This window comes from Hibiscus syriacus, unplaced genomic scaffold (genome assembly GCF_006381635.1).
Source record: "Hibiscus syriacus cultivar Baekdansim isolate YM2019G1 unplaced genomic scaffold, ASM638163v2 tig00006507_pilon, whole genome shotgun sequence".
In the NCBI taxonomy this organism is placed as follows: domain Eukaryota; kingdom Viridiplantae; phylum Streptophyta; class Magnoliopsida; order Malvales; family Malvaceae; genus Hibiscus; species Hibiscus syriacus.
This window is the reverse complement of record NW_024062101.1, coordinates 229439-241550: the sequence shown is the minus strand read 5'-3', so window position 1 is coordinate 241550 and position 12112 is coordinate 229439. Positions and strand designations below refer to the sequence as shown.

General features: G+C 34.8%; 1 pseudogene; it reads left to right on the top strand.

The window, feature by feature from the left end:
- Nucleotides 1-2596: 2596 nt before the first annotated feature.
- On the top strand, nt 2597-8095 carry LOC120200732 (annotated as a pseudogene).
- The last annotated feature ends 4017 nt before the right edge of the window (nt 8096-12112 follow it).

The window sequence follows — 12112 nt, the reverse complement described above, 5'->3', positions numbered from 1 at the left end:
AATATGAGTTTATTAAATTCATTTAAGTTAATAGCATCAAAGTATAAGGTTTAGACTTATGATAATCATCTTGAAAATTATATTTATGTAGATACAGAGCCTAAACGAATTCCGGAACAATCAAATGATTAGGATTTATTCAAAGCAAGTAAGGCTAAGGTGAGTGCAATTTAATTTGTAATTATATTATTGAATAAACATTAACTTGCGATGAGCCAGTGACAGAGTTACTATGGTAAGAAGTGACTCCTTAAATGTCATTTGAATTTTGATTGATATGATACTTATGTGTGTATGAATACATGAATAAATGGAAATGAGTATATGTAATACTGAATTACATGAATAAAGGAAAATATATGACATAAGTTATCTGGCATGGATACACGAAATATATGTAAGTATGTACATGAATACATGTACAAGTTTATATACTATGTGATTATATACACATGTGATACATGTTATATGATATGAAACAAATGTTTACACATACATATGGTATTTGACAGAAGAAAAGAAATATGTGATTATAAGATCAATGATTACATGTACATGTGATACGTGACAGAAAAGAAGAGATATGTGAACTGTTATAAATGATAATGCCCATGTTATGTGATATGGAGAGCTAGGGGTATAGTTGGCATGCCAAGGGTCGAGGTTTTACCTATGTTCTTTAGGACATATGGACTGTTTACCTAGGTTCTTTGGAATATATGGACTAGTCCTTCGGGATATTTATATGAGATGTGGTGACATCATAATTGTGCACAACCTCAATGTACTCACATACCTTAAGTTCTCAAAAGTATACATGGGCTAATACATGGTCTTTAAAGAGAATAAATAAATCAATTGATATGATTCTATGTGTGCTCTGTTGTGAAATAATATATGTGTTCAATGGTATGTATAGAAAGTTCAATATATGTTTATATGACAAAAGTGTTTGTATTATCATATGTTATTATGTTGTTATTATATATACTGAATCATATGTGATATGATTAATTCATAAATTGCATATTTATATTTATGAAAAATGCATCAATATTATGTTTATGCCTCACTAAGTCTATGACTTTGCGTGTAAGTGTTTTACACGTAGGTATCGAAAAGCAGAGAGATCCATTATAAGCTCAGCAAAACAACATAACTCCACTTGAAGGTCAGATCAGAAGTAGATTAAATAGTATGTATTATTATGTGTTAAATATGTTAGCATGTAAACAAAGTTGGTAAATTAAGTATTTATGCTCTGATCGAGTTTTTGTAATGTTTTAAACGTATTTATGTAAATTAAATGCATAGTAATGAACTGTCAAATTTTTACGAGTTTTATGTACATTTTACGAAAATCACTGTAGCAGTGTATCGATGCACAATTTGCATTCGAAATTTATGTGCATCGATGCACTGTAGCAATGCATCGATGCAATGTAGCAATGCATCGATGCACTATAGCACTGTTCATTATTGTTCACGGTACTATTCATACCGTATAGTACTGTTCATAAATACGTTTTTGTCTCAAAATTTTATAACGGACATAATTCAATAATATATCATCATAGTTTCTTAATATAAGTTCAAATATGTTGTTATTTTGTAAGAATATTGTTTTAAAAAGTTAATGTGACATTTCGGACTCGTATCCGGATCGGGTACGGGTTAGGGTGTTACACACTTACCACATTTGCATTGATGCCCTCATTCCTTAAAGCTTTATGCACAAAGTCCACTTCAAAAATTGCTTTACAGATACCAGTAAGGGATGATCTTAACCAGACCCTTTCCTCTACCGGAATAAAGACTTCCATAGGATTTTTCATCTCCTTCTTATTTCTATGTCTACCCTCTTGAATACCCTGTGAATCTTTATTCACCCCAACAACCGTATCTTTATAGGTCATTCCATCATGAAACCTATTCATCATCTCCATCTTCCTTGCCCCTTCAACTGGAGAAGACAATCTTCCAGCCTCTGCCCCTCCTTTTTCAATACTATTTGATCCCTCAACCCTACCATCTTTCTGCCTTCTCGACCCAGATAATTTCTCATATTTAGCTATTGTCACAGAAATTTTCCTTCCATCAATCGTGACATTGTTCATCTTTTCCACTGCATTGCACAGATCCTCCTTGCTTGCGAAATGGACAAACGCAAACGTACTAACCTTATACTTTGGTATGTTGTTGATAAAAGGAATGAACACCCTAATGATTTTTCCATAATAACTAAAACGATCCCATAAAGCACTACGACGCACTCTCCTACTAAGATTATCAACGAACGTTGACCAAGTAACTCCTCCATGGACCTCTCTAAATTTGCCCGCAGAAAACTTGCATTTCGAAGACTCACACTCTCTCTCTAACTCTCTCCATTTTTTTCCGGCATCAAACTTCGAAACAAAATGAAAATTTATTTCAGTGTTGTTTGGATTATTTTCCTTGAGGCGAAAAGAGAAGTGAAGTGATATGAGAAAAGATAATCCGCTGATATATTTTTATTTTTCTTTATTATTTTGAAGCAATAAACTTACCTTGGTATCCTGTGGCGTGTTGTTGTTCTTTATTTGAAATGTTGTCTCAACCAGGTTTTAAATTTTTAATTGAGGTGTTGTTCGAGATAGGTGAATGCCCTGTTGATAAGAAAAAACATTTGATAATGGCTTCTAGAGCAATTTTAAGAAGGAGAAGATTTGTTTCCGATTACCTGAATGCATCGTTACGCCAAGTCCAGACTTTCCATTTTCTTGACCATCCAACGTAGAAGTGGGAATCACGTGCTTATATCTCCAATGTGGACTATCCAGCCGAAGATATTAATCATCTAAAGCAACTGGATGTAAATTCAGTTGCAAAACAGGATTTACTGGGGTTTTCAGCATCAGGATACCGTAGTTATAGATCCCAGGCAATCCCAGTTTTGTTTGAGTCCTAGAAGTGGAAGATTCCAATTCATTTCTCCATTGAGTGTGAGATTGATGTCACATTCTGTTCGTCATGCCTCAACAGCTACTGCTAGACAACCTGCACCTGGTAGTGATGATGAAGAATTGGTTGCGAAAAAGAGAAAAGAAGCATCTGCAGAAGAATGTGATCAAGCTGTTGAAGGTTTGACTACTGCTAAAGCCAAAGCGAAAGCTAAACGCGTGCAAGATTCTCATGAGGTTGCCAAATCCATTTGGCAAAGCGTATGGACCACTGTTCTTGGTATTGGTCATGCTTTAAGAGCTGTAGCTTCAATGAGCAGGTAAAATCTTATACTTTAATTTTTTTAATAATATAAATAAAACTATTAACACGATTCATATTGATTTTTGATCAACTGCATATTTGTTTTTCTATTGCTTTTTACAGGGAGCATTGGGCAAAGAAACTTGTTCATTGGAAACATGAAATCCGCTCTACTTTGCAACACTACTGGTTGGGTTTTAAGCTACTTTGGGTTGATGTGAGGATCAGCTCTAGATTGCTGCTAAAGCTGGCTGGTGGTAGAAGTTTATCTAGAAGGGAGAGGCAACAATTGACTCGAACTACTGCCGATATCTTTAGGTTAGTTCCATTTGCAGTTTTTATCATAGTTCAGTTCATGGAATTTCTTTTGCCTGTTTTCTTGAAACTGTTTCCTAACATGTTGCCATCTACTTTTCAAGACAAGATGAAAGAGCAGGTAGAGTGGCATTTTTTTTAAATTTTGCTTGCTTTTCTTGTTGATTTGATTTATCACCCATTGCTGTTCAAGTTTTATTCTTGAAGTTATTTTGCCTCTTTTTAGAAACTCGTGTTAAAGCCGGAGTCATTGAACTTTGGTTTATCTTTTTTCATGCATGAATTCATGACGTTGGTGAGAATGAGTGCATCTTTTTCTTTGTCACACTTGAACTGATCTTTCTTTATTTGTTTAGTTTTCTTCTGAAACAACAAGAGTTTCTTATTCACCATAATTTAATTGTGATGGCATATGTGAAAAAATGCATTGCATGAAGTTTTCTGATTATTATTGTTGTTGTTGTTTGTTCAGAGAAGTGCTGTTGGATCTTAATACTTGATTGAGAGCAAGATGTGAACCAATTTTTTAACAAGTTTTATGTTCACCTTGATTTAAGCTTCTTATATGCATGAGTTTTTAACAGGTGGGATGTTGATGTACCTTGCTCAGGAGAAAATAAAGAGGCATGCAAAAATATAGGGAAAAATATCAATAACATAAAACATGATGAGATTATAATATCAAGTATAATTGATTATCTTTATTGGGCTATTGCTGATAATTTGAAGTAGAGTGATATACATCGATAGGGAAGGGCCCTGCCATGTGAATCGGGAATATCTTAAGGTATCCTTGCATATTTTTGCATTTAATCACATGGTAATCTGCAAAATATATCCAGACAGGAACATTACCTATAAAATTGAATGGTTTGCATTATTGATGTTATGTCCTACATTATGGAGTGTTCTGGTTTTGGAGAAGTATTATCAAATGAGTGCTTTAGGTCTGATTTATTGTTGGAACCGTCTCTTTTTCTGTGTGTGGCTTGTGCCTGCTCCCCTCCCCTTCTTTGGTGGATGCATTTTTCTCAGTTGCTGAACATGTAGGAAGCACTGAAAAGGAGGCTCCATGCAAGAATAGAATATGCCAAGTTTCTTCAAGATACAGTTAAAGAAATGGCAAAGGAGGTTCAAAATTCAAGGAGTGGAGAAATTAAGAAGACTGCTGAAGATCTTGATGAATTTTTGAATAGGGTACGATCCTATCTCACCTATGATTTTTCTTACCTCTTTTCCCTTCTCCTGTTATTTAACTTTAGCAATTACAATATTGATATTTTGCAGGTCAGAAGGGGTGCTGGCGTATCTAATGATGAAATTCTTGGATTTGCCAAGCTGTTTAATGATGAACTCACTCTAGATAATATCAGCAGGTTATTCCTCGTAGATTTTTTTTTTGTATTTGAAACTGTTTGACAACTTAATTTAAAATTGTCACGTTTGCTAATGTTTCCTCTACCAGGCCTCGATTAGTAAATATGTGCAAATACATGGGAATCAGTCCTTTTGGAACAGATGCATATTTGCGTTATATGCTTCAGAAGAGACTCCAAAGGTGAAATATGTTTATCCAATCTGAATTAATTAACTGTTGTGTACCTCTGGAAGAACATATCAATGGAGTTTGATATATGCAAGAAGAGTGAATGGACTATATATCAGATCTGCTTACTGAGCTTGTTTCTTATTGTGGTTGCCTGGGTGGTTTATTTTTTCCTGACCATTTTTCACTTGATCCTTGTGAATTCATGAGAAATTCTTTTCTTTTGTAGAGATATCTACTTTCTATTTATTGATGGTTCTCTTTTACCACATAAAGTTTAAACATATTTAATTTTATCCTTTAAATCATCACTTCTTGTATTGCATTTTAAAACCGCTAGACTTCATACTAAGTGTTCATTTATTTGTTTAGTTTTCTGATTTAGATTTTGGGAGGGGGTAGTCTTCATTTTGAGAACGCAGTGATACTGATATGAAATATGTAATATACAATATCTATAAAATTTGGAAATTTAAATGCATAGGTATGTCTCCTTCAATTCTTTCATTCATATGTGGAGTATGCTGAAACTAAAGAGCAAGTGCAGTATTATTGGAATATAGAAGGCAATGGAAGTTTTGAAAATGGTTTTCTTTCTTACGTATTTTAGTTGAAGCAAGTTACTTTTGTTAGCTTCTCCTTCACTTTAACTTTTAGGGTCCAGCTAAGCTGTAAATCCTTTCTCTGCCTACCTTTTTCCTTCTTCAGTGCTTTTAAGTTATTGCAAATGTTGTTATTGTTACTGTTTTCTTATTATAGTTATTATTTTTATTTTAGGATTAAGAATGATGACAAGCTGATTCAAGCAGAGGAGGTGGAGTCTCTATCAGAAGCTGAACTTCGTGAAGATTGTAGGGAATGAGGGATGCTTGGAGCACTCTCAGTAGAAGAAATGCGTCAACAGGTGTTCTTTTTTATTCTTTTATGTGCTTATTTACTTTTCCCGTTGTCAATTAAGTGCCTGAGACTTTGCAATCTCTATCTGCACTGCGTAGGCAATGATAAGTTTATGAGATGTGCCATTATCTCATATATTGATAGAATTCTGGATTTGCATGATTCCATGTTTCTTTCAACTACATTGGTTATGTATTTTAATTGCAATATCAACTACATTTGATTTTTCTCCTTAATATGGTTAGTATATGCATGCAGCTTCTGGATTGACTAGATTTGTCTCTCAATCATGCAGTCCCATCTTCCCTTTTGATCCTTTCAAGGTGATTCAAAGTTGTGTTTTATGTTGTCTTCAATGTTTCGCTGGCGCTGAATTGAACATCTGATACTCATTGCTATGTTTAATTCTAAATCTTAATCTGCATATTTTCTGATGTGATATCCTCTAGGGCATTCACTGTATCAGGAAAGCTGAAGCCTGAAGATGCTGTTCGGGCTACACTTTCCTCTCTATCTGATGAAGTTGTGGATACTGTTGGTGTTATGGCTTTAACATCTGAAGATCCTGTTTCAGAAAGGAGAAGGAAGCTGGAGTACGTTGAGATGCAGGAAGAACTGATCAAGGTTGAAAATGAAAATGGAAGATGCATTATATTATTTTCATATGAATAGCCTCCTCTACTTCACGTTGTTTACTATTTTTAGGCCTCCTATGGGGCTCAGTTGACCCAGCTTGTTGTGAAGGAGTTTGGTATAATCTCAATGCCTGCAAAATCGGACCTCTAGTCTTGAAGTTTTCTGCTTAGCTTAATAAAAAATAGCCCAAAGGCAGCTTCACAGGTGTGCAGTTCTTTGAATGTCATTGGTTGTTTTAAATTGGTTGAAGTTTTCTGCTTAGCTTAATAAAAAAAAGCTCAAAGAAATGATGTTGGATTTTGCCAATGTTGCCAGATAGAACTTTATAATAGCATGGTAGACAAAGAAGGTGCAGATGGTGAAAATGATGCCATTATGGCATATAGAGCTGCACGAGAGGAAAGTGACCATTCTAGTTAAGCGTCTGATAGCAATGAGGTTTCTTCAGTGCTTACTGAAAAAGTACACTTATCCAGACAAAGTATTTCTGGCAATTTATCTTTTCTTGTCATATGTGCTTCTTGCCACTCATTAGGTTGATGCTATGCTCCAAAATCTGGAGAAGGAAATAGATGATGTAGATGCAAAAATTGGTGATCGATGGCGAGTACTTGACAGGTGAAAATTTGTTTTTGGAATTTTCCTTTTCTCATGATTTTTCTATATCCTCAATCATCACACGAGCATATTTACCATCACATTAATTACTGCAAGGTCTACGTACTCAGATTTGTGAGAAATGTTCTGTCCACAGTGATCATGATGGGAAAGTCACTCCCGAGGAGGTGTCTGCCGTTGCTCAATACTTGAAGAATACACTAGCAAAGGAGGGCGTGCAAGAACTCATCAGCAATCTTTCAAAAGATTGAGGTCAGCTTCGCAAATCTTCTTCTTTTTGCTTTAACTTTATCCTAATAAATAAATAGACAAGAATATACTTCACGCTTAGGTATGTGTATTTCAGTGCTGCTGTTAATCCATTTCTGGAGGAGCCTCTTAGTCTGCTTTTATGGCTGGAAAATAGTTGAAAGATCCGTGTGTTCATTTTATCATTGGAGCATTATGATTAAGCAGAAAATGATGACTTACGCGTCCTCGGCTTCCGCAATTAATTGTCATTAGATGAATCCGTATCTCGAGATGATTGAGCAAACTATTAACTTAGCTTAATCTGATTGGATTTACTAGTCATTCATCTGCCTTATTGCTGTTTCTATATAGCATGGAAAAGGGTAGTTTAGCAAAAGAAAGATGTTTTAAGTAACCTAAGAATTTAGATTGTACCACTTCTATGTTGTTAGGGTGAATCATTTGATTGATCTGTTCATAAGAGTGACAACAATTATATCATTATTTCAATGCAAAATAGATGGGAAAATTCTCGTGGAAGACATCGTCAAATTGGGAAGTCTGGTGGAAGACGACAATAGCACCAAGGAGGGAAGAATGTAGAGATTACAAATCAATTTTCGAGTAAGTTCATTCATTCTGATAAACTGTGCAGTTGTTGGTGGGATGCATAAATGTAAGCCCAGACCTATACGGGTAACCCGATCCGATCTGGAGTGTTCACATTAGGGTCACCGGAGCGATCCACTGTAAAATAGCGGAAAACTTAAAACTTTTTATCAAAACATGTATGCTCATAAAATCATTAATCGGTATGCAGAATTAAAACAAATTTTCAAACTCAAATATAAAACAAAATACAATTACATGCCCCCTAATCACATGTACTAATCTCTGGAAGCAACGCCAGAAGAACTCCCATACTGATGACGATAGATGCACTGGTACAATTCTTTTAACTTGCAATGTTGAGTAATAGATTAAGCTTCGGAAAGCTCAGTGATAAAAAACTACCAGATGATGCTGAAGAACGTGCAGATACAGATAAACATATGTTTTCTTATTGTTTCCGAACATCTACAGATTTTTATACTGATCGGAGATCCTACTGATATTTCAGATGGTAACAGACAATGAGCTTTCAGTTCAGAGAAATATTTCGGATGACTGAGTTCAGGAGATTAGAATATGTTATCTAGTGTGTTCCCAAAAACCATGTAACTTTTCAAATCTTTTTAAAACATATATATATATACCCACATCCCATCCCAACACAACATAATGTGTAGGTTCCCCAGAACCATACACCCAACCCACACAACTTGTAAGGCCATGAGCACAAAGCCGAGGAACCTGCGGAAATACTTCCTTCAACAATACCCCCCAATTAAAACATTTTTCCGTCAGTAAACAGAGATATCAGAAATCAAAACAGAATTCATAACAGACATCAAAACAGAATCTAGATCAGAAATCAGAACAGAATTCAGATCATGTATCAGAACAGAATTCAAGTCGAAAATTAGATAAAATATTTATATGATTAGGGAACACACCAGAGTTTACAGATATTATTCAGAGATACTGGATAATCTTATCGGGTAGAGAGACACGAATCTTCAGTTTACTGATAGAATGTCGGAAGTTAGAATCACTATTTGAAAAGTTCATTAACTGACAGAATCATCAGTTATTCAGGATATGATTTATCAGGATCATCTTATTCAGACACTTTTCTGAAGCTCTACGAAATCTGAAGGTATTCAGAATCTTTACAATCTATAACGATTAATCCGATTATCGAACAACTACAGATGAATAGCTCCCAGAACCAATACTTATAAACTTAACAATTCATTAACCTTCCAGGGTATTTACTCTTTAATACCAAATATTCTTATCCACAGATCATCTTCTGAGTCATCACTGAATAGATCTTAAGGAGACAAACAAATATTCTAATGGTCTTATTTCATTTTCATGTTTCAACTATACCAGGAAATGCTGACGTACTTGATTTATGGTTTATAATCCATAGGGATGATACATCATATAAGTTCATCCGAGTTTCCAAACTTATTCCAATCTCTTACTTAATCCTCAGTCTTTGAGGTTACTTAGTTCATTTAGCAGTAAAGTCCTTTACAGTTACTTCAGGTTTTTCCATAGTAATTCAAACTTCTGAATTTCATATACATATTGCACTTCCGTTCAATTCAATTTGGTAGTCGTAGTTGATTTGTCTAATGAATATCCACTTCTTAATATTGAATGTGATCTAGAGTTTAGCTGAGCTGAATACTTCCAAAATTATCATCAAGCCACACTTGAGAAGACGAACACGCATTAAAGTAATATCTATGTCGTTCAGGTATTGATATAACTTTAGGGTTGATCTACTCACTTAAATTGTGTTCCATTACTTTTAAAGGTAGTCCAATACATATGCTTATTTGGATTCCTTAATTAATCCAAGACATTTACTTAGTTTAGGCTATAAGGTTATTTTGGTAATTTTGGTGTTCCGTTTTATTTCATTCATTTCAGAGCTCAAGGACATCCAATCATTCCTGAGCTTGGTAATATTCTTGGGTCATTTCCATTATAGGGGTATTCTAGTCATTTTACAGATCCGATGTATTTCAATCATTTCCTTCCATCCTGCCTTATTATTTAATTCGATTTATCATCTATTTCAGTCCATTCGAATAATTCTGATAAAAGAGCACCCAATAAATTGTTCTTCAGATATTTACTCATAACTCAGATATTTTCGGGTCAAATGTCTTCTCAGATTTTACAAACGGAATATCAGGAATTTTTTTGCACTAAGTCAGGATCTTAACAATCAAATCCGTACTTAATCGAGTTAAGTATGAATCCTCAAAGTACTTTCTCATTCAGGGTTAACTCGGACTATTTTACCTCACAATGACATTTTTGTAATTTCTTAACCAGATAATTTCAGTAGTTACTCTTAACAAAAATAAATATAATTTAGAGATCCTATGTTTAATTTCTTTTCAAAACATTCTCAAATCTTGAAATGATTCCTCAACAGACTTCTAGTATTGTGCATAAACCCTCTTGGGGTTAAAACCGATTAACCGATTTTTCCAAGCAAAACTAGCATTTCTTATGCACATCTGTAAATTTATCAGATCAATATGCCTTTTCAGAGTTATTAACCAACTTCCAAAGACAATTCTTGTCATCCTAAAATATAAGGGTATTTTCATAACTTTACCCTATCAGAATATTCTGATGATTTCCCATCCAAATACCTTTGATGAAATAAATTATATGATACAGATCTAAACTGATTCCTTTATCACTAAACACAGAACTTGTAATTTTAATTCTAACAATTCCTCAGTTTCTTATAAAAGTTATCTAAACCATAATCAATTACTGAACCTTTTTACCATATTCAGATCGAGTGTAGAAATTAATCAACTCCACAAAAGTGACTAACATTATCTTATTCATGCATTTACCAATATAAACATGTTCCATAAAGCATAAGGAGGTAGTAAAGTATTACCTCGATTTTTGTGCAATACTGATCGACCATAAAATTCCATTCGAATGCCTTTGATCTTTAATTCAACTTCCAATAAATCCTCAGATACATATCAACATAAATTATATAAAAAACGGAGCTTAATTGCGATAAACGGATCGAATCGGGTGATAAATCAGTAAAACATAGCTTACCGGGTTCGAATTTGGAGAAACGGACTTCGGATTCAGATTCAGATGTCGAAAGCATAAAATATGACTTTTTGAAAATTTGAAATTTTTGGTCAAAATCAAATTCAACGGGTTTGACTGGAAATTTCGAGGCATTCGAGTCCAAATTTTGAAAAACGGACTGCGAAATCAGATTTGGAACGTCGAAAAACATCAGATAGATAAACTCGGTCAAAATCAAAGGTATTTTAATGCCCGGTCAACGCCGGTCAATGTTTTGGTCAATTGTGGTCAACGCCGGTCAACAGTCAACATTCGACCATTTTACACAAATATCACCCTAACAGAAATTAATTACTAAATTAGCAACATTATACAAATATTTACTAAACTAACACCCGAATTTTATACAAATAGCACCCAAATAGAAATTAATTATAAAATTATCACCCAGACGATGCCCACTCTCGGGGGTGGCGCGTGAGGCGCGTGAACAGTGCTACGGTGTCGGAAAATTCTGAAAAAATATTTTAAGGCATTTTGAGACACTTACCAAGCTCGGTTCACAATTTTGAATGGAGGAGAGCTCAATTCCGAAATGTCAGAAACTTTGACCGTTTCACCTCCTCATGCACCGCCGTCGACGGAGACAAGGAGAACTCCAGCAGACTCGGAACGGCACAAGGAACACGATGGTGCGGGAGGTTTTGTAAACAGATGATCGGATCGTCGTGAATCGACGAAAAAACAACTAAAATCGAGTTATTACCGACGATACTCCGACTAAAATTAACGACGAACGGCGACGATTCACGACAAAGGTTTGAGGGGTTTTGTTCCTCAATCAACAACGAACACGATGGTGGTTTTGGTTCGTCGATCGAAGGTCAGACGACGAATAGATCGGAGTTGAAAAGAGGGTTGTTGGAG